This window comes from Kogia breviceps, chromosome 16, assembly GCF_026419965.1.
Source record: "Kogia breviceps isolate mKogBre1 chromosome 16, mKogBre1 haplotype 1, whole genome shotgun sequence".
NCBI lineage: Eukaryota > Metazoa > Chordata > Mammalia > Artiodactyla > Physeteridae > Kogia > Kogia breviceps.
This window is the reverse complement of record NC_081325.1, coordinates 10,783,184-10,807,977: the sequence shown is the minus strand read 5'-3', so window position 1 is coordinate 10,807,977 and position 24,794 is coordinate 10,783,184. Positions and strand designations below refer to the sequence as shown.

Genomic DNA, 24,794 nt, shown 5'->3' with positions numbered 1-24,794 from the left:
GTATAAATATCAGCCAGTTCTGTCGCTTAGGGGGTGTAACATCATCTGAATGTGAATAATGACCTCTGTTTTAGGATAGAAAGGTACAAGTACACCAATTTTATAATGTCCTATTTTGGTGCTTCTTCTTTTTCCATTTTCTCCTTGGAATCAGTTTTCATAATTTTAACATGTTAAAAATTATTCCGTCATGGGTGCATACTCGCGTGTGTGTGTGTGTGTGTGTGTGTGTGTGTGTGTGTGTGTTTCAGCAGTCATGGGCATCTTCTTTTGAGTCTCATTACATAGAAAAACCTAAGCCTGGTTAAAATACTCCCTCCTGTCCTGTGAAGTTTCAGGCCACGTTACCATGGGATTTGTTATATAACCTACACACTTGGCACTGGCATGGGGGGACCTTAGGCAAGGATCGCCACCACACCCCCTTGGTTTGTGACAGACTGGCAGCTTTTTCCTCTAGTATGTGCCATAGCTACAGAGCCAGATTTAAAGGAGAGGATTTATAGGAAATCCAGCTGTGAGTTTTCATTTTTTTCTCTTAGAGCTGGAGGCGGGACCAAGACCAACCTCAAACCAGGCACACCATTGATCAGGCTAGAATGATGTGGAACAGTCTCACAGACAACAGCTAAGCACAGGGGAAATATTAGCTGGCAGAGATAACGAACAGGAAACACTCAGTGACAGATGCACCATCTGTCAGTTTCGGAGAAGCGATTTTCAAGAAAGCAGAAAATGAAATGAAGAAGAGAGTGGTTTTGTTTCAAAGGTACAGCACAGCCTAAGGACGTTTCAAACAAAGTGAGTTTGTATTCCATAGAAGAGGTTCTGGCGCTGGGTAAGACGACAGTTAACTTCCTATTTGTACTGAGAGTTTTGTTATTGATACATAAAGTTTTCTCTGTGGTGTACTTGATATTTAGAAGGACAATCTTTTAACAAGAACTTGATTTAAAATTTAAAGCAGTGCCTCTCATTTTAATTTTTCACTTTAAAAACATTTGAAAGTTACAGTAAGGTACTTATTTACTCTTATTTAACCTCAGAGAATTGCTTTTATCTCAGTTAGACTATAGATATTGGTATCAGACTTTTTTCTTATTTTTTTGAACTGTGGGCAAAATTACCTGTATTTTTCCTCAAAGTCAATTTAGTGAGAAAGTACCCATCTCTCAGATTTAAGACGCTGGCAGAAAATGCTGTCTACTGGATATTTAATTCCCTGCGATCAGTTACATAAATAGCCATGAATATGACCTAAACTTCTACATGCCTTTCCTAATAATGTTTTTGTGTTGACATAGTTTTTAAAGGAGGCTGCTTCTGGATCTTCTTTGTCAGCTGCCATATAAAACAATTCTGCTGTGTATGTTTAATACATTTCCAAACGTATTAGTTTTAAAACAAAGTTGGACTTGTGCTGTTTGTTGTTGTGTTTTACATCTAAGAGGTCTGCATTTGATGCCACATGCCATATGTTTTATTAGTCTGGGATTGGTCTAATTCTGAAGAGATCTAAAGCAGTGATTTGGAATGATAAGCTTATATGAGCAATAGCAAAAAGTTTTGAGGTGGACCACAGGGAGCCCCTGTATTAGAAAAAGGCAATTCCCTTACAATTTACACGGTCAAAAAGGGACTTATTTTACGTCTGCGTTAGCAAGCTCTCTATTCCAAACCAGAAGTGGAAGCACTGGCTGTAAACTTGCAAAACCACTCAGTGTTATGGCCCAATATGGATGTCAGAACTTTGTAGCATGTGTGGGAAAATGGCTGCAGTCCAACGTCTGGAATCATTTATCTTCTGGGAGAGTCTAGAAGACAACTGTTTTATGCATTTTACAGAAACCCTTGCTGATTGATTTCCTTTACATAGAGCAAGCGCAGTGACTGATGGTGGAGCAACTACAAGTGGGGGAGAAGTATTGATCTATTTCTGCTTCCCTGACATCCAGGTCATATTAGTGTTCCTGGCACCTTTGAATGAGATTGTGCCATTACGAGCAACCATATTGTTTCTACGGGGCCCTTTCCACGCATTTCATCATAAATGCCACATTGATGTCTTTTCTTATTGGGGGAGTCAGAAACTGAAAGTTGAACATTTTGTCTTACTGTATTTTTAGAAGTCTAACCTGTTTCCTATAATCTAGATTTGAAGAATGAGAGGAAGAAAATATCAGTAGGCAGAGTTCTCTGTAGGCTCACTGCGACTTATGCAGTCATTTAGAAATGTGTGCGAGATGGTCTCTCTGAAATTCTGGAACATACACTTCCTGATGTGTAGACTCGTATCTGTGTGTGAGGGTATCAGATACGCCAGCCAGTATATTCTGCGAGAGCTAAACTCACATGTGCTGACATATGCTGATGTGTGACAGGGTAGCATCCAGACCTGTTTTTCTAATGTGGGAAAGAATATTTGCCAATTTCTGACAATACCCATGTCAAACCTGATGAAGACGTTTTGAATTTATTGCAAGGACCAAGGTAACAGTCAGAAGCCTTGGATTTCAGCCACTACCCTATGCTGACTACTGTGGCAACCTGGAGGAAGAGAGCTAACCTTTTAATAAATCAGTTTCACTGCTTAAAAATACAGTGAATAAGTCTAGCCATCTCTTTGACTCCCAGAGACATTTCAAATGTCAGCAAGATATTTATAATGTGTCTTGCACTGTTAGTTTTTAGTATATATGTCATTTTTTAAGTTGCCTCTGTTTCCTTAGACTGAAAAAGCTGAAAAATTCTAGGTCACTGAAAACAAGATCCTATAATCTTACACAGTAGTACTTTTGTCTGCAGCAGGCTACTCTTGAAGGTACTTGTACTAATCTCTTTTCTCTGTGTGGAATTATCCCTTGATTTTCTCATCACAATTCCTGGCATTGGGAAATACCAGGAATTCCCTCAAATAGGTTGAAGTTGTAGAAGTTGGGCTAAAATTGGTACAATACTGCTTTGATCTAGTATGTTTAAATATATATAATTTTTTAAAATTCCTAATATAAGGAAATGGATGGTAGTACAAATTAAGTTACCTAATATTTTCTAACATTTTATGTATGTATATATATATATATATATATATATATATATACCATATTTAAATAAATACATGCTTATCTTCCTATAAGGTATAGAGATATGTATATAGAGAGAGAAAGAGAGAGAATCTTTCCAAAATATTCTAATATAAACAACAGTATATAAAATATTAAAAGCAAAAGATAGGAGCCATTAGTGTGTTTTCATTTTAAACCATTTTCATTTGAAGTGATAAACACGATAGCAGGTGAATATAGTGCAAACAGCATCAGAAGTCAGAAGTCAGACCTGCCAATCTCAGTGGCCAATACACCACGCTCCAAACAAAACCATCCCCCTGGGCACCATTCACTGAGTTGTTGAAGCACAGCTGCCCACACTCAGCTGTGTGACCTTGGGCAAGTCACTTAACCTCACTGACTCCAAGAATGTTTACCTTATCACATAAGGTTGTTGTGGAGGTCGAATGGCATAATATGTGTGAAAACGCTTTGAAAACTTTAAAGTCACTTGTTCGCTTCCTGGAATATTCCTTTCCTCTCTTCCTTAACAAATCCTGCTCATCATTCAGAGGCTTCTCCTGACCCTCTTCTGATCTCCTCCCTCTTTCGAACCCCTAGAGCCCTTCATGGAGAGAACTAACCAGTGTACCATCATGTACCTCCTCCCCCTCCCACCGATTTGACCCTAGAAGCTTCCACACCTCCATGCTCCGCCCATTCCAGTCCTGGGCTCCAGTAAATACTTTCTCTACTACTTTTTATCGTTCTCTTCATCCTCCAAAGCTGCTTTAAACATTACCAGACTTTGAAGCCTTCTCTAATATTCTTCCTCCATAGAGTCAGGAGCTTCTTCATTCATGGTTCCCATAGTATAAACTTCTCATGGAGTTCTTATCTTCTACTTCATTCTTTATTTACATATCTCTCTCCCTTTGTAGGCTCCTCAAAGACAGGGAAAACTCCATGTTTCTTTGATTCCCTGGTGGTTACCATAGTTTCTCATAAGTGGTTGGTGTTCAAGCAATGTCTGTTGAATGAACGAACAACATTATACAGAATATACAACTGTATACAGAAGACAGTCTTTCTGTATCTTTCTGAAAATATTATCTAGTTCGTGGTATACTATAATCACACACCTTTTGGGTCAGAGCCTGGGTACCCATTTGTGTGTCTGGAATAATTTGACCATTATAGTGTAATAGCATATAGACTGTTTTAGGCTGGAAAAGCTAGCTATGTATGCCATCACCAGTAGACAAATGGTTAACCTACTAGTCCTATCTGAGCCCTACTAATTACACTTAGCTAGCTAAAAATTAAAACTGTCAATCAACTGTCTCTGTTTGGAGAGAGCCCGGATTTATCTGTGGCTAGATATGTTTTAAAAAGAAAATGTAGCCATCTTTTTGAAAAAGCAGTTTGGCCACATTTATCAAGACCTTCTCATCCCGTAAATCTGCTTCTAGGAAATTATCCTAAGGAAGTGGTTTAAAAAAAGAAAAAAAGTAGATAAAGCTTTCTGAACAAAGATAGTTAACATAATATTATTCATAAATAATATGAAAAATGGCAAATAAGACACTGGCATTGTTTTAATAATCATAATAAAGTTTTTAATAATCAGGGGGTTGCCTGATCAATTACATATAATTGTATTGACCTCAATGCTGCCTTTTTTAGATTCTTTGCAAAGAACCAGGGTATACTTGAAGCAATCAAGTTTCAACTTCTTACCAGGCTTCCAATTTAACCATTCTTCCTTTTTTAAATCTAGAAAATGTTGAAAATAAGGTAAGCTTTGAGGCCAAAGTTTTTAAACTCTCTAAGGAAACAATAATCTTAGCATTCGGAGAGGCCTAAAAAGCCTGCCTTACTCATTTTTTATTAAGAAAATATATTGCGACGGACAGAGATGGAAATTCTAATGGTTTAACTTTTTTCTTCAACTGAGGTTAAAAAACAGTTAAAAAGGGAAAACTTGAGTCTGCGTGTTAAATGACTCTGAGGAAAACTATGTAAATTGTGGAAGCTTTTTATAATCCCTCATTTAATCTCCTTTTACATGGAATAACTGGCAGAAGTAATGCCATTTTATCATAATAGTTTCTACAAGTTATATCAGGATAAACCACAGGAATACTGGAAATAATCTTCTGTCACATCAGGGTCGTGTAGTCAGTTGAACACTGAGCTGAATTAGAAGCACCGCTCTGTTTTACAGCCTCACCAATAAATTGGTCAGGGGGCCTCACTGCTGAGATCTACTGTCCATCGCTTGCCTCTTTGTTCAAGAGAAAGGGTTTTCTCTTTTCATTTCTTGGGATAATCCTTGAAATGCACCCCCACTAATAATGCCACTCCCTGGTAAAGAAGCCAGAGCAAAGGACTGCTGGTGGGTGGGACATTTCCTTAGCAGGCCTGGCCATCTTGTCTTAAAAGGGCAGAGAAGCATGTGACCTCTTTAAAGACATTTCTAAATGGTTCTGTTGGGCATACTGCCCCATAAGTAAGGCAAAGTCCCTGCTTCAGAGAGCTCACTGTGTAAATGGTGAAGGAATGCCAACTTCAAAAATGAATACAAACACACCAATAAGTAGGCAAATAAATCCCCACACGGGCTGCAGCCAAGCCCAGGAGTAATGTCAGAGCGTCAGGTTGGGGGTGGAGGGAGCCGAGGAAAGTGAAGTCCTGGGAGGTTTACCTTACGGGAAATCTAAATCTTCATAATCAGGAAAGCTCCTTGAAGTGGCCTCCTTCCTAGTCAAGCCGTGAAAGAGTGGGGAGAGGAGCACCTTCCCGGGGCTGGCGCGGTAGTTTATGCCTTGGGAGTGGCTTCTACACACGGGGGTGAAGGTGGTGGGTTTTGTAGCCTGAGCTGAGCCGAGCTGGTTGTATGAGCTAGAGGTGAATGAGAGAGCCGGCTGCTCGAATCCCCAGCCCAGGGAGCTCTGACAGGACGCCAAGGAAGGGCCTGAGTGCAGCCAGCGAGCCAGAGGGGAGGGAGTTCAAGGACGGCGTACCCTTCCCCTTCAGCCTCTGCAGAGGGGCCCCCAGGAGACCCATTACTAGTTCTCTACTCCCCACGAGAGAACAATGATTTAGAACAATCTCCTGAGAACGACTGTTCTTTCCACATGTGCTTATTATCCTGCATACTGGACCGTTTGTACTGGGCCTGGCCAGGGATCAGCTATATACATTACGGACGGGCCTGGGGAGGAGAAACCCAGCAAGCAAATGAGATACCCTTGAATTAACCATAAATTACTCCACGAACAGAAATAACCCTTATGTAACATGGAGGCATCCTGACTGGTTTTCTTTGGGCCTTGCAAATACTTGAATAAAACCACAAAATGGTTAAACAACAATAGTGGGTACTCAGTTTAAATAAAAGCAGTTTATTTTTAGCTGAGGATCAAACTCCAAATTAAGTGACCTCTCTGTGCCAGCCAGGCATTACAGCAGAGAGAAATAAGATATCCATAGCTTTAGAGCCTACTGTTAAAGTTTCCTACTTTATGCTGGTTTAAGCTATAATTTTCTTTTTCTGTTCAGTCTCCCTGACATCCACTGCTTTGGTATTGGTGTATTACTTCTATAAAGGATCTAAATGCCTATCTTACTACAATTTTCTTGTCTCAAAATCCACAGCTAGTGACATTGTGTATTTCATTTCAACAAACATTTACTGATCATCTACGACATGTGAGAAATTATGAAAAGAAGATGGGCCTATAATGCCTGTTCGAGGACGTTATAGTCCCATCTTGGGGGCAGATATGGACACAATTGGAGGGAGAATGACTTTTATACTAATTAGAGGCATAAGGCAATGCACTATGGAGCACACGTTTAAATCTAATTGGAAGAATGGGAAAGCTTCGTGGACAATATGGCATTTGAGCATGGCCTGGAAACACCAATAGATGTTACCTGAGGGCAAAGTAGGACACAGATATTCAGAGACAAAAGGATGTATGTCAGAAAACACGAAGACTTTAAAGTGTTGTATGTGTTCAAGAATGAATACAGGGTCCGCCAGTGTGCCCAGCATGACTAGACTTCAGGGTGTATGGGGAGACAGCTGCATCAGGAAATGGGGCTAGAAAGGCAGATTGGGGCTAGATCTTTGAAGGCTTTTAGATATTATTTCATAAATCATGCATGGCTATTAACAATTTATGAGGAGACTGGTGATTTTTAACTCGTAACTTAAGAAGAATGTTCTGGTAAAAGGGTAGATTGGAGAGGAAGCAATGATACCATGTATAGGTCCACCCACAACCCATATCCCTCCATTCAGTCAACAAATATTAATTGGGTACCTATTGTGCAGCAGGCCCAACTTTAGGCTATGGGGATGCATCAATAAGCAAAACAGGAAAACAGAGTTTCTTGCCCTCATGGAGTTTATGTTCTAGTGGGGAAGACATACAGCGAACAACATAAACAAACAATGTTTATTTTAGTGTCAACTGATAAGGAGAATGAATACAACAGGGCAAGGTGGTATGAATGTGAACAAAAAGGGCTACGTTTTGTGAAAAGGTGGCTGTGAAGGCCTCGTGAAGAAGTGACTTGAATGAAGACACGAAGGAAGGAGAGTGAAAGAGGGCATCTGTGGATTCTGAGGCAAGAGCATGTCAAACGGAGGAAACAGAAAAAGGCAGAGGCTCTGGTGCAGATGAGGCTGGGCTGCTTAAGAGTCGACTGTCTAGTTGAACCAGTGTCGGGCAGAAGAAGGAGGGTAAAGGGGAGATATTTCAACAAAAGCATCCTTCTGTGACTGCTGGGTTTGATTAATAAGGAAGAGGTCAAAGACAACTTGGGGGAGGGGGAGCGTGGGTTTACACCAAATGACTCAGGTCCAAATATTTGGTGTTCAGACAGCTTTGTAGGATGGTCTTGATGACCTCGTCAAAAGAAGAGGTAAAAGCAGCCAAGAATGAGTAAATAGCATGGGATGAGGGCTGGGAACTGGTAATCAGTGGAAAAGTTTTGGACTAGCTGCTGAGAGGAACAGGAAAAGAACCTTACTGGGTGTGAATATAAGGATTGATGAACAGTGTTTTTAGCTTAACTGTGGCTTGTCTGTCTGTTTGGCAAACACGTATCAGCACTTACTGTGTGAGCAGTGCTGTATTGAATGCTGAACATACGGAAGAGGAGTGTGCTCACTGCCAGAGAGGAAAGAGAATATTTCTAAATATATAAAATTTGTTCCTTTATCAGATTGGAGAGAATGAGATAGCATAATATTTAACTTCTCTCAACAAGTCCACTCACGATACAAACAAATTCTACTGGGCTGATTCTTAAGAGGTCCATATTAAAAAAAAAAAAAAAAAAACTTTCTCTCCTCTCTTCTATAGAGTTGATTCAATTAGACCCCAATAGTTGTATTTTTCAATATTTAGCCCTGCCTAAATCTTTCTGTAAAACTGAGTTTCCAACCAGTGTGCTTTGAGGTGCATCTCAGGGACGTGGCTATGCTCTGAATGGGTTTAGGTCCGCTGAAGATACTAATCGCCCCAGCCCTTGGGCTGGCTGAGCAGGGCCTGGGGTAGCCAAAGGCCCCATCTGATAACCTGAGGCCTCCAGCAGCCTGGTCGTTTATCCCAGCGTGTGGTACAACTGCAGCATGGGCCATGTTGTGCAAAAAAGGTTGGGAAGCATGCAATCAATACGCCTGCTCTATACTCACATTCCCTAGCACAGGGGCCACACAGTCTTTTGAATGTATACGCCTGTCAATAACAAGATTTTGAGCCGTATTTCCAATATAGCTATCTGTATTTTCTGTATTTTGGGTGCTTTTTTAGTTTTTCTTTTTTTTTTTGGCGGCACCGCTCGGCTTGCAGAATCTTCGTTCCCTGACCGGGAATTGAACTCAGAGCCATGGCAGTGAACCCACGGAGTCCTAACCACTGGACCGCCAGGGAGCTCCCTGTATTTTGTAAGTTATATACATGTTCCACTATCACTAACTATCTCAAGTCATAAAGGCCAAAGTTCATCAACAACTACATACATCTTCATTTCAATCTTCCAGACAATTTTAATCATTCCAGCTGACTTCTTGTCTGGTCTGAACATATTTTCATTGTCCTTACCCTGTAGATGTGACGGCTATAGCCCTAGTACTATAGTAGGGAAATTTCCCTAGTAGGGATATTTCAGCTTTGTCACCTTCTCGCTGACGACTTGTGCTGGTAATTAATGTCATCTTCTCTTCATGTTTTCTCTGCAAGAGTCTTTTTAAGTCACTTCTCCATTTTGTGAGGGTTAGTTTGGTTAAAAGTAAGCAATGTATTCCACATATTTTCTCAATCGGGCACATGTGTGCCGCAGTACCTCATGACACATGGCAGTACTGAAAATGTGCATGTACCTATAATGACCAGTGTCCCCCCGTAATACTCTATGACCCCCACCCTCCCTCAGAAACCACCAGCAGGCTTGCAGCATAAGTGAGGGCACCTTGTATCAAATCCTGATATTGAATCCTGGCATAACAATTTATTCCTTAAAATATCTAAAAATACTTAAATAAAATATTTAAAAATAAACACAAATAGAAATTTCTAATATATTCATCTGCCTGCTATTTTGGAGACCATTTCCCTTGTACCCCATAAATATTCCTTAGCCTAGTGACAGAAGCTATTAGTTATTATGTGCTTCTCATCTGCCAACCACAGTATAGATATCATCTCATTTCATCCTCACAGCCATCCTTTGGGGCAAGACTGTTATCTCCATTTTACAGATGAAAAAACTGAGGTTTAGAGAGGTACAATTAACTTGTCCAAGGGGCACTGCTTGTAAGAAATGGGCAGATTTGAAACATAAGATCTTTCCAATCTTAATTACTGCCTTCCTTCTCTTAGGGCTGGGGTAATTTGCAGTCTTGTGTCTAAAGAACTTAGTCCTAAAAAATAATGAATTTGGAGTTCTCAAGACACTCTTTGGGGTAATACTGATGCGGGTGCTGTGTGTCTGTTTCTCTCCTTATATTGTAGCACCATTATGCCTGGTTTGTATCCATGCCACAAATCTAGTTGCTATAGCATCATTCATATTAGGAAAATATTTGTCAGCTCCAGGTGGCTGGAACACCAGACAGTCTTGCTGATAGTTTAATGAATAGGAACAATGATTTGGCAAGTTATGGGGTAGTAAGCTGAGAGAAAAACAAAGTCTCCAGGGACTCTGAGGAAGTAGGCCAAAGATTTTCACATTGTATTTCCACCACTACACAACTTCAAGTTTAGTCAGCTGGGTTAGAGAGAGAGGCTAAATCTGCAAAGACAAAATTGGGGGCTACTGAAATAGCATTCCTTCCTGTGGGTTCATTTTTTGCCTTAGAATAAAATATGTTGTCCCAGTAAAATTAAGTTGCCATACCCAAAGTGGTGGCAGGGTTAGGCATTTTAATTGTTGGTCATTGATTTTAATTCATCTCCTTACTCATAATTTATTCTCCTTGAACATGATTATATCCAGATAATGTTCTCTTCCAGTAAGAAGGGAAGAACAAAGGAAAATAAATAAAACACAGTTTACTCGAATCTCATTAAAGTTCTTACACAAGAAGTGAGGAAGCATGGGAAAATATGAGTTCTTTTATAAAAACAAGTTGTTCCTTGAAGTCTCTACAAGATTGCAGTTCACATAACATATTGGTGTGTGTATACGTTTTTACAAGGGGGGGGGGCTATGTCACCAGAAAAATGTGAATCAAAGTCTCTATGGTCATTTTTTTAAAATGACTAACAGCATATGTAATATCCTTTTTAGAAAGTAGTTTATCATTCATTTCTCATTAAAAAAAAATCCATTTTCATTTTCTCCAAAGAAGCCCATATCTGAGAGTTGAGAACCATCTTTCTTTCTATCTTAATTCTTAACTATTTTGAATTTACCCTATATTCTGCCCCAAACTAACAAAGCATTATAGGTTTGAAAAGTTTTCTGCTAACAAACATACGTACTATAATTTATAGTATAGTAGCTTCATTCTATGTTATATCTTTAACGTGATGTTTAAGCACTTTTGAACCTAAAACAAATGCTCATTAACCTATTTTATGTATTCTTACCATAAAAGAATCTACATTTACAAGATACATAAATCGGGGGTGTTTTGTGTGTTAAGATTCAGTCAAAACACTTTTTTAAAGTGAAAAAGTTAATCTCCTTAGTAAACTGGAGTTCATAGCAGAATATTTCCAAAATGAAATATTAACTAGCCTTCCATATTTAAATTAAGATTTATTTACGAAAGTTCATATAACACACAATTTTAAGGTAATACTTAACATTGCTTTTTGACAATCTTAACTGTTTTTAAAAGTGAAGTATATTTATGTTTCAAAAATCATAAAATTTTAATTTATTTATTGATATTTATCAGGTTATTAGGCATGGGTGGTGTTCATTGCCCTACTCCTGTCGCTTTTCTGCTGAGTTGAGTCTATTGACAAACAGTTCATATTTACTGAGGCAAGGAGGACCAGGAAGAGCGTGTTTCTGTGCTCTTGCTTCTACCTAGGAAGAATTATTTCTTTCTTTTTCCCTACATAAGTGAAAATAAGCTCTAACAATCCTTGAGGTCTCTGGGATAATTCTGGACTAGTAACTAATTGAAAAAAAAAAAAAAAAACAAAGCATGAAAACCTTGGCTTTAAAGGAACTTTTTTGCTTCAGCCCTGAGAGGGAAAAAAGCATAATCCTATCATACTTAGTTATCAGCGCTCTTAGAAGTTCTGACTGGCTTGATAGTTACCATGGAGCCGCAGAGTACTTAGCTGGTAGATAGCTAAATTTAATTAATAGTACAGATTGTCAGATAAACCTCCTCATTTCTTGTACAGCTCTGTGTATTTTCTCTGTCCTGCCCACCAAGTTAGGGTCTTCTTTTTGGTTTCCTTGTTTGCCTGCTACAAGTTCTTACCTGGCAGGAGCACTGCAGCAGGACCACCTAGAGCAGCCTGGCGCCCTGAAAAGGTGCAAGGCTTCAGGCTCAGAGGGATCTGGATTTGAATCTCGACACTGTCACTGGCTAGGTGCATATGCTTCCCTATTGCTCATCCCCACAGTGGCGATGGTGACGTCTATCTCAGAGAGGCAGGATGGTGTGAGATCATACCTGAAAAACCTGCTTCTGTGCTTTCTCTGGGTGTATGTCCTGTAAAACTACTGTCATTATGATGCCCTTATTTTTTCTGCTCCCCACCTTTCCCTAAGCTCCTAGAGACTTCACTCTGCCAGGAACCCTAGTGTTTCCACCTAGAACTTTCCGCAGGGAGTCAAGACCTTTAGAAACATATTGTGTGATCCATCAACTTTTCTCCTCCTTATCACTGGCAACCTGCACTTAAATCAGTTTAAGTGCTGCCGCCTCTTTTTCTGGTCCTCAGATTCTCTGTTGCAACGGTAACGTATGTATTTCATGGCTGATGAAGGTATGAATAAATAAATAGGGAAATTATGTGAGTACATTTTTTTCTTTCTTTTGGTTGCTTTTTTTATTTATAATTTAAACCCTACCTTTTCCCAAAAGGATTTGGAAGAGCTTTGCTGTTTGTATCACTTATTCCCATTTAGTTATGAGTGAGGACTGGAATTGGAGCAGAACCTGTGGTTTGCCTTATAGCATCCCCACTGTGTGGCCTTGACACCTTATTTAGCCTCTCTGAGCATTAGTTTCTTCCTGCCTAAGATGGGGGTTGATCATACCACTTTAGAGGTTGTTGTGAGGATTAAATGAGCTATTGTATGTGCGAGCGTAATGCATTTAGCATCAATGCCTGGCACACAGTATCAACAATAATAATGCAGACACCTTCTAGCAGAATATTTGAGCGGTATAAGAGAGAATTAAAACAAGAATCGAATGGAAGTTATGGGCCCTCTAAACCTTCCTCATACAATTTATGTCAGGGAGAACATTCGTGAATATGCATTTTGAAAACTGCAGCACTCTAGTGACAATATTTATTTCAAAGAAAATAAATTCCAACAACAAGTATGCATGTTTTTTAAAATATAATCAGTTCTCATTTATTTATTTGTTTGTTTGTTTATTGGCTGCATTGGGTCTTCGTTGCGGTGCGCGGGCTTCTCATTGCAGTGACTTCTATTGCAGAGCACGGGCTCTAGAGCGCAGGCTCAGTAGTTGTGGCGCACAGGCTTAGTTGCTCAGCGGCACGTGGGATCCTTGCGGACCAGGGCTCAAACCCATGTCCCCTGCATTGGCAGGCAGATTCCTAACCACTGTGCAACCAGGGAAGCCCAAGTGTGCATGATTATAATGAACAAATTAAGGAATAATGGAAGCAAAGTTACCAATATAATGTCTTAGCCTCTAAGTAGCTTATTCCTTGTTTAGTAAGTACTCCAATTATGGCAAATGTTTATCTCCAGTCAAATTACAAAATGCCTAAAGCCTTCACAGGCTCTAAATTTATTTTTTCTTTTTTTGACCCTTCCAATAATAACTATTTAGTAAGTTGCCAAAACAAGTTTCACCATAGCACTATGTGCCTGACACAGTGTCAGGTACAGAGGGAACTGCTGAAAAGCAGAGAGACTCCAATTCACAGATTCCTGTGACTCCATTTCAGAGAAAGCAGTTCAGGGCCATATGCAACAAGGGCCAGACTGCCTGGCTGATTTGCAGGCTGAATGCAGCATTTATCCAGACATTTTAATAACTGTCTGTCTTTAAAATAATAATAACTGACTGTCTTTAAAGATGCACTTTTATTCATCTCCCTGCAGTCAGAATCCTGTCTCTTCGTCTGTATTAGAATTGGATTACAAAATGGAGAGAGATCAGAAACGGTACATTTAAGAATAAAATTGAAAAAAAGGAACCAGTTGGGGTTAATGTCCTGTACAAAGACGCGGCAGCTGAGGCTGTGGTTTCTCAGGATGCCTGGCTTGCTATGTCAGAGACCACAGTATGAAATCATACAGACCGTTTGTATTAGACCTCATCAACAATGCTTTCCTAGCAACAACGTGTTGGACGGACCTTAACTTTCCTACAACGTTAATATGGGTTTTCTTGGATTCAGTTATCATGGGTGTGGCTATGGTCTACAATCATGTAGCCAGAACATAGGTACGGTTTATCTTCTCTGTAGTCCTGTGACATTGTTCCAAAGAGGCATTCATTTCAGATATTACCAGTGTAACATTTCATCTTACAAATCATAGCATTTTCGAGTGCTGAAAAAGACCTCATTTTATTGGTGAGAAGATTGGATCAGGGAGGTTAAAGTGTTGTGCCCAAGGTCACACAGCTAGCTGGTCACCTTGATCATTTTCTTTGGCATCTCGTGACTCTCCTTTGGAGCAAAAACTTGTTCCATGAAAGTCTTTGATTTCTATAGGCTCTCTCTCTCTCTCTCTCTCTCTCTCTTTTTTTCCCTGATTTCCTGAATATATACTTTTTTTCCAAAAAAAATTTAAAAGGCAATTTTTATAAACCCCCTGGAAACAATAGCTGGACTATGACTAAGCAAACAGTTTTTTCAAATTAAATTCAAGACCTTCAGAATTACTTAGCTTACCATCTAATAATCAGTGGCTTATCAAAGCTTCCCAAAGAAAAATACACTTAAAAAGTTGAGGGCTTCCCTGGTGGCGCAGTGGTTGAGAATCCGCCTGCAGATGCAGGGGACGTGGGTTCGTGCCCCGGTCCGGGAGGATCCCACATGCCGCGGAGCGGCTGGGCCCGTGAGTCATGGGCACTGAGCCTGCGCATCCGGAGCCTGTGCTCCGCAACGGGAGAGGCCACGACAGTGAGAGAGCCGCGTACCGCACACACAAAAAAAAGTTGAAAATCATGTATATATATTTTTTTTAACGTGGCTTCAGTTTAGTAACTATTTATGTCATAAGTTATTAAAATAAATATACCTTGTAAATTGCAAAATTCCAAAGTCTTTTTGAATATAATAATACATTAGAATAACACTGTGTTTGTTTGTTTGTTTTGAATGCTTGGATTTTTTTAAAGAGTATGCTATTTATATTGAGCACATTGAGAAATGAGTGCAATATTGCAACTTCATCCTCTATTTTTGGTCTCTTATGGTGGTGGTGCTTAGAGCCACAGGCTTAAAAACATTTAGGGTTTTGCTCTCATGCCTATCTCAGTAAATCTTTAAAATATTTGTTAAATAAAACAAGTTCAGGGCAAAATGAAGCCCAAACAGGCATCCCTTAGCCACAATGAACTCTAGCCAAATATTTACTCATAGGTGAAATGTGAACTTACTGGGTGATCACAGGGTACCTAGTACAGTGAAAAGCTTGTTTTATCCCAGAGGGTGTTGGGAAGCTAATTTTTTCTTTTTCTTTCTTTCTTTTTTTTTTTTTTTGCGGTACGCGGGCCTCTCACTGTCGTGGCCTCTCCCGTTGCGGAGCACAGGCTCCGGATGCGCAGGCTCAGCGGCCACGGCTCAAGGGCCCAGCCGCTCCGCGGCCTGTGGGATCTTCCCGGACCGGGGCACGAAGCCGCGTCCCCTGCATCGGCAGGCGGACTCCCAACCACTGCGGCCACCAGGGAAGCCCGAAGCTAAATTTTAAAATAACATAAATCTAGAGTTCGATTTGGCATCGTCATTTTTGCAGTAGTATTTAAAATGATTTACAGCGGGTTGAAGTTGAAAAAGAGGTGAGCCTTAGGGTCATTTTAGTCGATGACCATCATTGAACTGCTCGAAATCCAGAATACCGAAGACAGGACAAAAACAGGGAGCAGAGGGTGCAGAGAACCATTCTATATATGGGAGAGGAATTGAGCCAAGCCAAAAAATTGTACTTAGAAAGATAAAACTGAGAACGGTGTGAGCGTTTCTGACTTGAGAAATAGCTATGAACTGGGCACTCTCCATAATAAGGGCACCGATATACAGTCGGAAAGACGAACAACAGGTTCTATCCTTGTTAGAAGGATGGCTTATAGCTGGAGTTCCTTCCTTTCTGTCTTCCTCCCTTCCTTCTTTTCTCCCTCCCTCCTCCCTTGCTTCTTTTTTTTTTTTTTTTTTTTTTTTTTTGTCGTACGCGGGCCTCTCACTGTTGTGGCCTCTCCCATTGCGGAGCACAGGCTCCGGATGCACAGGCTCAGCAGCCACGGCTCACGGGCCCAGCTGCTCCGCAGTATGTGGGATCTTCCCGGACCGGGGCACGAACCCGCGTCCCCTGCATCGGCAGGCGGATTCTCAACCACTGCGCCACCAGGGAAGCCCTGCTTCTTTTTTTATAACTAAAAATCAGTTATATCTAGCCATTAAATATTAGTGTTAAAAGTTAAAGCCACTTTGGAGTTTCCAACCAAATTATAAATGTACCTGCCATCACCTCTTGTGAATATACTAAGGAATTTTTAAAATCTTGATTTGTAACTCTTCCTTATGATTTCTGTGAGGCATCAAGCTATTTCTGATGTTAATTTTTAAACAATAAAAAGAAAGGAAATGAGGGCTTCCCTGGTGGCGCAGTGGTTGAGAATCCGCCTGCCGATGCAGGGGACGCGGGTTCGTGCCCCGGTCCGGGAAGATCCCACGTGCCGCGGAGCGGCTGGGCCCGTGAGCCGTGGCCGCTGAGCCTGCGCGTCCGGAGCCCGTGCTCCGCAACGGGAGAGGCCACAACAGTTGAGAGGCCCGCGTACCGCAAAAAAAAAAAAAAAAGGAAATGAAACATTTTTGAATGACAAAAAAGAAACATAAATACAAGGTGTGGAATCATTGGCATCTCCTGGACAGGCCCTAAGCATGTGTCCTAGTATCTAGTCACAGTTATTCTAAAAAGGAAACACCAAATGTCACTTCATAGTCTTGAACCTAGAAATCAAGTTTAGCCTGAAAATAAATACAAATCTGTAAGGGATTTATGGGTTTTGTTATTAAGGCAAAGGGTCTTACCATGTGTCACTTTCACGGACTCACGGACTAGTCTGATGGGGGCAAGAAATGTCTTTATGGAGAGAACATGGAGCCAGGAAACCTTCCCACAATCAGCATCCCCCCATTAAAGTCTGGATAACCCCAAACTGCTTTTTAAGTGCATTTGATTCTCTAAAACTGATGAGCAGTGAAATAAATCTGTTCAGTCAACTAAGATTGGCTTTATTTACGGGGTGGGGGGGTAGGTCGAGGAGAAGGGACAGAATTGAATCCTTTTCAAAAGAAACTGTTTCACAATCTATCTTAGTTTGTGGTACGTATTGAAAGTTGGATGCTTTGCATGAAAACAAAAATGGACATAAGAGGCTTCCCTGGTGGCACAGTGGTTGAGAGTGGTTGAGAGTCCGCCTGCCGATGCAGGGGACATGGGTTCCCACATGCTGCGGAGCGGCTGGGCCCGTGAGCCATGGCCGCTGAGCCTGCGCGTCCGGAGCCTGTGCTCCGCAACGGGAGAGGCCGCAACAGTGAGAAGCCTGCGTACCAAAAAACAAAAACAAAAACAAGGACATAAAAGACAAAAGAGTTTTTGAGTGATATTTAGAGTGAAGTTGATTATGTGTGTGTAGGAGCAAAGCATCCCCAGAAACTTTTCTCAGAATTAAGTTTTTGTGTGCATTTTGATTTTTCATGTGTATACTCTTATGACTCATTCAACATTCATTATTCCATAAACACTGGCCAGATACCTGCTCTTTTCCAGGCATAAGGGGATACTCTTTTCCAGTCATGGGGGATTCAATGTCAAATAAGGCAGAGGTTCCTGTCCTCAAAGTGTTACCATCTCAACCAACTAAAATTATGTTTCCTGTTCACACTGAGGACACTCTGCACCAGACATAGGCCAACTGAGGCTCTCCTGACTCCACATGAAGCTTCCAAGGTCTCCTGGGCACTGGCACATCCACTGGTGGATGGAGAAGGACAGGGGGAGGTAGATCACATGGCAGGTCCACCCACGTGCCTTTATCCAGACCTCCTTCACATGGCCTACCTCCAAGGGAGGCTGGGAATCACAGTCCTCCCATGTGTTTGTTAAATACTTAGCTTATCTCTGCCGTAATATTATTTTTAAATTCTTAATTTAAAAATCTTTATCATAGTAAAAATATCCTTTTAATAAAAAACTGACCTAGAAAGCTGACTCATGTACCACGTCCAATTTATTAATATTAATGACAAATAAGGAGGTGGGTCTCAATAAAACAGATACCTGTACAACCACTTACTTTTAAGCAGGTCTCAGATTTGCCCCATCAGACTTTTCATAGTTGTGAGGTTGATGAATTTGCTTTTTATTTCTTTTACCCTCCATCCTTTCTGAAGTTGCGCGTAAGCAGTAGAACGGTGAAGAATGGAATCAGGATTTTGGAGGTAAATCAAGCAGCAAAAAATGCACAACTCAGGTCATTACTGGGATAATGATCATTTATCTCCTAAAAAAACAAGAGTCGGCAGTGCTCAGCAACTCACTCTAATACGGGTGGAGAGGGACTCCTCTGCCCTCTGCCTGCCTTCCAGGTAGCCCTCTCCCTCCCAGTCCTTCTCATTGCATGTCCCCAACCCCCACCCAGCCCCCAGTTTGAGGCTGTTCTAGAACGGGAAGTTCAGCCACAAGTTTAAAGGACAGGAAGTGATTCATGATTCCCCCAGGGGTCAGGTGAGTGGGTAGTGAGGGAAGGCTGGGAGAGAGAGAATTCCAGATAGAAAAGTAGCCCAGATGGCAGAGTGACCAGGGCTGGAATTTCAGAAATGACAGTGACATCAGCATGAGTGATACTCCCCCGCTTCACCAGATGAACATCTCGAAGCACTGCTGTGAACTGTTTCCCTTCTATTTTCACAGCACGATTGGAAACAAAGAGGTATCAAAATGAAGCCTAAAATGAATGATTGTAAATCCTTGGAGCAGAGTTTCATAGGATGTTTCTAGCAGAATTTATTGGTAATTTAGTGCTGTCTGGGTTTTGCTAATAGAAACCATTATGCCAAAGAGAATTTTAAAACCCAGAATTCGGTAAACCTAAGAGCTATGGATTTTTTTGTTTGTTTTTGCTTTTTTTTTTTGCTGTTTGGGGACTATTAACTTCAAATTTGCTAATACCATTATTGTGTTATAAAATAAGTGACATTATGGAATATGTAATTAACAATATACTGTTCAGACGCTAAATAGAAACCACACTTGACAGAGAGGAGAAGCATAGAACTTAAAGCAGTTATGAACATGAATCTGTTCGTACCTACAGGATATGTGAGGGTACTTCTTGGACCAGGAAGGAGGAAGTCTTTTAGAAAAAAATATCATCTTTGCTACTTGTTGTCAACTGTGGATTTATGTTCTTTAAGGACAAATAAAAGATTTGGAAGTTTCAAGCAAAAGATTAACCACTGGAATTGTAACTCTTGTGCTCTTCCTTCATGAGTAGAGAGTTCTGTTCGCTACTAAAAGACTGTTGATAATGTGAGTAAGTGGGACATACTCCACCTTAAATTTTGTTCTGTTTAGGGGTTTGATGCATAAGAAATCGTGTGGTTCTTTCTGTTCCAAAGGCAATCCTGTCTCCCTGTCGCTGTACTTTGAGGCTGTGATGCAAATCCATGGTGTTCCTTTTTTAATGTGAATGAAAACAGTGGGGAAAGGAAGTGTGGAGGTTTGGAATCTTTGCTGATGCTTCACAGGTCGCCGGGGAGCAGTGAGGTTCTTCCTCTCTGTCCGAGGCCGGAAGCATGAGAAAGGACTATCATTTACTCCTCGCTCTAAATTTCTTGAGCCTCTGTGCTGGAAGCTCCCTCAGTTCGTAGCACAAACATTAATCAAGCCCCTTTGGGGTTCCGGACACTTTGCTGGCCCAGGATATGCAAAGACCGTGCCTGTGGAGGGAAACAGAAAAGCAGAATAAGCCCAAAATTCCAGTGCCAGGGTAAATGCTGGGCCAGAGGTACACAGAGGGTGCCAAGGAGAGATGGGGAGAACCTTACTTACCTGTGTGGCAGGAAGCGGGTGGTCAGGAAGTACTTGGCAGAGAAGGTAAAACTAGAGCTGAGAATTAAAGAAATAGAGGGGGAAGGAAGAATAAGGATTAGCTAGTCAGATCAAGTGGGAGAAAGTCATTCTAGATGTAGGAAAAGTACCTACAGGGAACAGAGGACGGGAGTGGCGGGAAGCTGCAGTTTTAAGGAGCTGGGAGTTAGTACTGCTGGCATCCAGGGCACGTGCCCAGTTGACATGCAGAAGGACACGCCGGGGACCCTCGCTGAGCTCAAGAATCGTATGCTGTCCTTGGAAGTCTGCATTTTACTTTGGAAGGATTTAAGAGTCCTGAAGGATATTAAGCAGCAGAGCAAGTGATCAAATTTGGGTTCTATCTCTGAAGTTATCTTTGAAGGATGTTGGTTGCGTTCCTTAATAAAATGCAGAACTTGCCCTCAGAACATGAGATCTTCTACTATTTTATAGAAATATATTTAAGAAAGTCTGTTTTCAAGACAGCATCTTATGTTGCTGAGCAGAGAGTCTACCTCCATCCTGTGATCTAAGCTCAACCAACCGTCAGCTGTCCATTGTCTGTGTGTCTCTCAGTTCGTTCTAGTCAAACCCCTGGGTCCAGTAGTGTCATCCTGTCTCAAATGGAGTTGGCATTTGCCCAAACCCCACATTTTCTAGGGTTCAGGGAAGCAGTTATTAAAAAATAAGATAAATCTAATGATAGATCATCTCTCTAAAAGTGAAATTTCTCTTTTAAATTTACATTTGAGTCCCTTCGTCCCCCCAGAATGTCCACGATGGCACATCTTGGAGCATCGGTTTTCTTAAAATTTGAGGGAAAGTTTTTTGTAGTAAAATAAGGGAGGGCATGTTTTATTCGACCTCTATATAGGTGGAAATGTGAAATAAATTCATGGAGGACATCTGTTTATTGTCTTCTGCCATTTGAGTATGTCAGTGGGGAAATGTGAAAAGTACTCATTTCAGTTGATAATAAAAGCTCCAAATTTTAAGTGCCTGCCCTTTGTCAATTTACGTAATTCATTTTGTCCAGCATTTGTAAACACAAAGTAAAGTCCAAAGCCTTGTGCCAGGGACCAGAATTGCAGCGGTACACAAAATACCCTTCCTTGTTCTGGAGTTTCTCTCACATCCTTCCAGCTGATCTGAATTATATCCATAACATTATGCATGTTTTCTGGATGAGGAAACGGAGACGTTGAGACGTAATGAGGTCTGTTCAGGGACCCCTACAGTAATCCCATACTCTATACTGCTCTCCACTGCTGCACTCTGGGGGGGGCGGCGTTGATCTCAACTTACTGTCTTCCTTCCCATATCTGTTCCGTCCTTTGCTTTATCCATTAAAGAATTTCATCCTTTCCCCCAGGTTACTTTCCAGTGTCTAGAGATGAGCAAGGGCCAGTAATCATCACCTTCATGATCAGTCACCAGCCGTACCCATGTATGAGCTTGTCTTTCTGTTAGTTATTGACCGTAGCCATAACAGCTACAACCACCACAAATTGTACTGAGTACCTACTGTTTACAAGTTCACTGTGCTCAGACTTTAAGTCTACTAAGACATGACCATAATAATAGGTCAAATAACAATTCAAGATAGCCAGGGATCATGGAAGGGTAGAGACCAAAAGTGATAGAAGGGTTTAGGGAAGGCTTCCTGGAGTAGGTGTCCAACAAGCTGCCTTTTCCAGGAAAGAGAAGCTTTAACTAAGAATAAAGGGGAGGGTCTTCTAGGCAGACCCAACTAAATCTAGTGCCCAAAAGAAGGTCACCTCAGGATATCACACATTTTCCCTCTGCTCCTGAAAACCAAAATAGTCGTGGCTGGGTGTAGTTACATTTAAAGAGAGGGGGTTGCTCTACTCCATTTCTCTACTCTAACGTGTAGAGAGGCATTATTCTACTCTGACTGAAAGCATACCCACTTCCCCAGGGGTGCCCTTGTGGACTGACTGGATGATTCCCTTGGAGGAATAAATGGGGCAGCCTCAGGGAGTTGGCTGTCCTCCAAGGCATATGCAGGGAGATCTTGGGTGGTCCAGACTGAACTAGGCTCAGATCTGCTCCTGAGGGGACCTAACCCTTTTTGCTCATCACCAGAACTACCCTCCTTCTCCCAGAGTCGTCTAGATTGGAAATGACTCTGGACCAAATCTGACTTCCCATTACTATTCCAAATCCACATCTGGAAGACCTCTAAGCTTCAAGAGATTTCATGTCATTGATTTGTTATTGATTAAGGCTGGGGCTGGCACTTAGCCCATCCTCAGCTCCAGCAACAGTAGCAGCAGACTTAAATGAAATAGAACAGGAAGGTATGAAAGCCCAGCATGTGCCCCTCAGCCTCCTTCAGTCAAACCAGGAAAAGAGAAAGAAAGCAGGAGAGCTTTTTCAGGGGCCAGACGTACCTTCGCCAAAGACCTTTGACCAGCAGTATGTGCAGGTCCTTTGCTGGGAATAAATAAAAGGAGCAGGAGTCCATTCTGACTTGGGATGAATGCAGAGCAATGTTGGTGAAAGATGGGTACCCAAGGGACACCTGGAACAGAAGCAGAGCTTCTCACCTCCGCCACATTCAGCATATTTATTTAAGGAAGCTTGCATTGAAACACGCGCTGGGTTCAAGTGCTCTGCCAGGCACTAGAGGTGCAAAAAGCGAATCAGGCAACCTCTGCCCTTGAAACGCTTGTAGTCTAATGGGGAGACAGACGTATAACAAGAACATTTCAGCCTAACCTCGTAAGGACTATAATGTACAAAAGTCCAGAGAGAGACAAGCTAACCTGGGATTCAGGAAGTGATGTCTTAGCTGAATCTTGATAGAAGACAAATGAGTAAGTCAGGAGAAAAAGAAATAGGAAGAATGGGACAGACAAAGGAGAAGAAACAGCCCAAGGGCAAGCGTGGAACGTGAAACAGCACCATGGGACTGACAAACTCCCTGCCGTTCCAGTACCTGGGCCCAAACTGGGCCGTGAGCCCCTGGAGGTAGGCAGAGTCCAGGTGAGGGAGGGTGCTGTGGGCCAGGGTAATGGGCTGGTACTTTGTTCTTTGGGTGACAGGGAGGCATGAAGGAGTCCTAAGGAGAACGATCATACCTGTGTCTTAGAGAGGTCAGGAAGGCAAGAACTGAAGCAGGAGCACCTGTTACGAGTCTGCTGCAGTCGCCTCAGGACATGATGATGCTCTAGACTAAGGCAGAGAGAAGGGAGGTGGGCCGATAGAAGCTGGAGAAATACATTTAAGAGGGAAACGAAGCAGGTCCTGGGGTTGAGTTTGTGAGAAGGAATTTAGGAGAGGGAAGGAGTCTAGGAACACCAGTTGTCAGACTCTTAGAACTGGACTCAGTTTATTCATTGATTTAACCAGATGCTTCTCATATAACAGAGTGTCATCTGAGGCAGTGTTCTTTAAACTGAGGGTAATGAAGTCAGCTCATGGGTATACCCAGCAATTTTTAATAGAAGAGAAGAGAACAGAAAATGTCAGCTGGCATTGCATATATATAAAGAGTAATAATTGTTTTGTGGAACTTTGTTTCAGTCTCTGAGTATGAGTGTGTATGTACATGCTCACAACTATTAGTAGTATATTTCTTCCTAAAGACTATGGTCAAAACACTTGAAAATCTTATGATATTCTTTTTCTATGCTCATGTCTGGTTATTTTCAAGTATGAATGAATATGTCCCAATCAGGTTTGTTGATCTTAAAAAGGGAGAGTGATTCCTTTGTGAAAAAACAGGAAAATCTTTTCACGCTGTTATTCTTCCAAGACTAAGTCTTGCAGTAATCTCTGGACTAGGAATTCCCAAGGATTCCATGCAGAGGGAAGGGAAAAGGATCAGGAGCCCGTAGGAATGACCCTCCCAGTCCGTGCTGGGACTGTGTCAAATGCCCTGCCCTTCAGAAAACATAGGCAACATTGAGATCTACAAAGACAGTGCTGCCCAAGGATATAAAACCTTATTTTTTACAGAGTTTTACTGTTTGCAAAGTACATTCACAATACATGTTCCCATATTTACAATAGCCCTGTGACTTCAGAGGGAACTCGTGTATCTGAAAAATGTTTTAGGTGTTTATTGGCCTGTAAATATTTAAAACTGTAAATATTGAATATTTTCCTCTTAATATAGCCCTTCACTCTTTTAGTGAACATTCATTTGCAAAGCTCTGGGCTAAGAACTGGACATGCAAAGATACAGTCTGTTTTCCAATCTGATAATGTGTACCTGCAATCTTATAATTTCAGAGGATATAAAAAATCCACATATTTATTTAAGGATGCTTGCAGTTTTACCTGTGATATGTTTACAGAATATTTGTGCACCTATATACGTGTGTGTGTGTGTGTGTGTGTGTGTGTGTGACAGAGAGGAAGAAATTATTTATCTCTCCAAGTTCCAAAATCAAAAATTGATTGTCTACAGGGAACAAAGCAGGAAAAGGCTGGCCCTTTTTTAAGCCTCCAAAGGTGCGTAAAGTTTTCGCTTTCTTGGGCTAAATGGGAGTACTTTAGTGGTAAAATAAGTGAATCGGAATTTGATGGAAGCTATGTAGCCTCAGCAAATAAAGTGTCTATATAATAATATTTGCATACAAAGAAGTTCCCAGGCCTAAGCTCTTTCTAAAAACCCTGGGTTAAGGACCTTTAATTTATACATTAGCCTAAACAAGACAGACTTTATCTCGATTAAAATGTGTGTGTGGTGTGTGTGTGTGTGTGTGTGTGTGTGTGTGTGTG

The 24,794-nt window shown here is 41.3% G+C and overlaps 1 protein-coding gene across 10 annotated transcripts in view; it reads left to right on the top strand.

The window, feature by feature from the left end:
- Positions 1-24,794, top strand: part of STARD13 (StAR related lipid transfer domain containing 13) — a 245,538-nt gene that overhangs the window by 122,165 nt on the left and 98,579 nt on the right. The window contains exons 1-2 of one of the 10 annotated variants that reach the window (XM_067016570.1): positions 577-801; positions 8,918-9,012. The exons of 6 other annotated variants lie outside the window; for them this stretch is intronic. The gene's annotated coding sequence lies outside the window, so the exon portion shown is untranslated. Of the gene's footprint in view, positions 1-575; positions 839-8,917; positions 9,013-24,794 lie in introns of those variants that run through there. 3 more of the 10 variants (XM_067016569.1, XM_067016563.1, XM_067016567.1) reach the window with 3 other exon arrangements.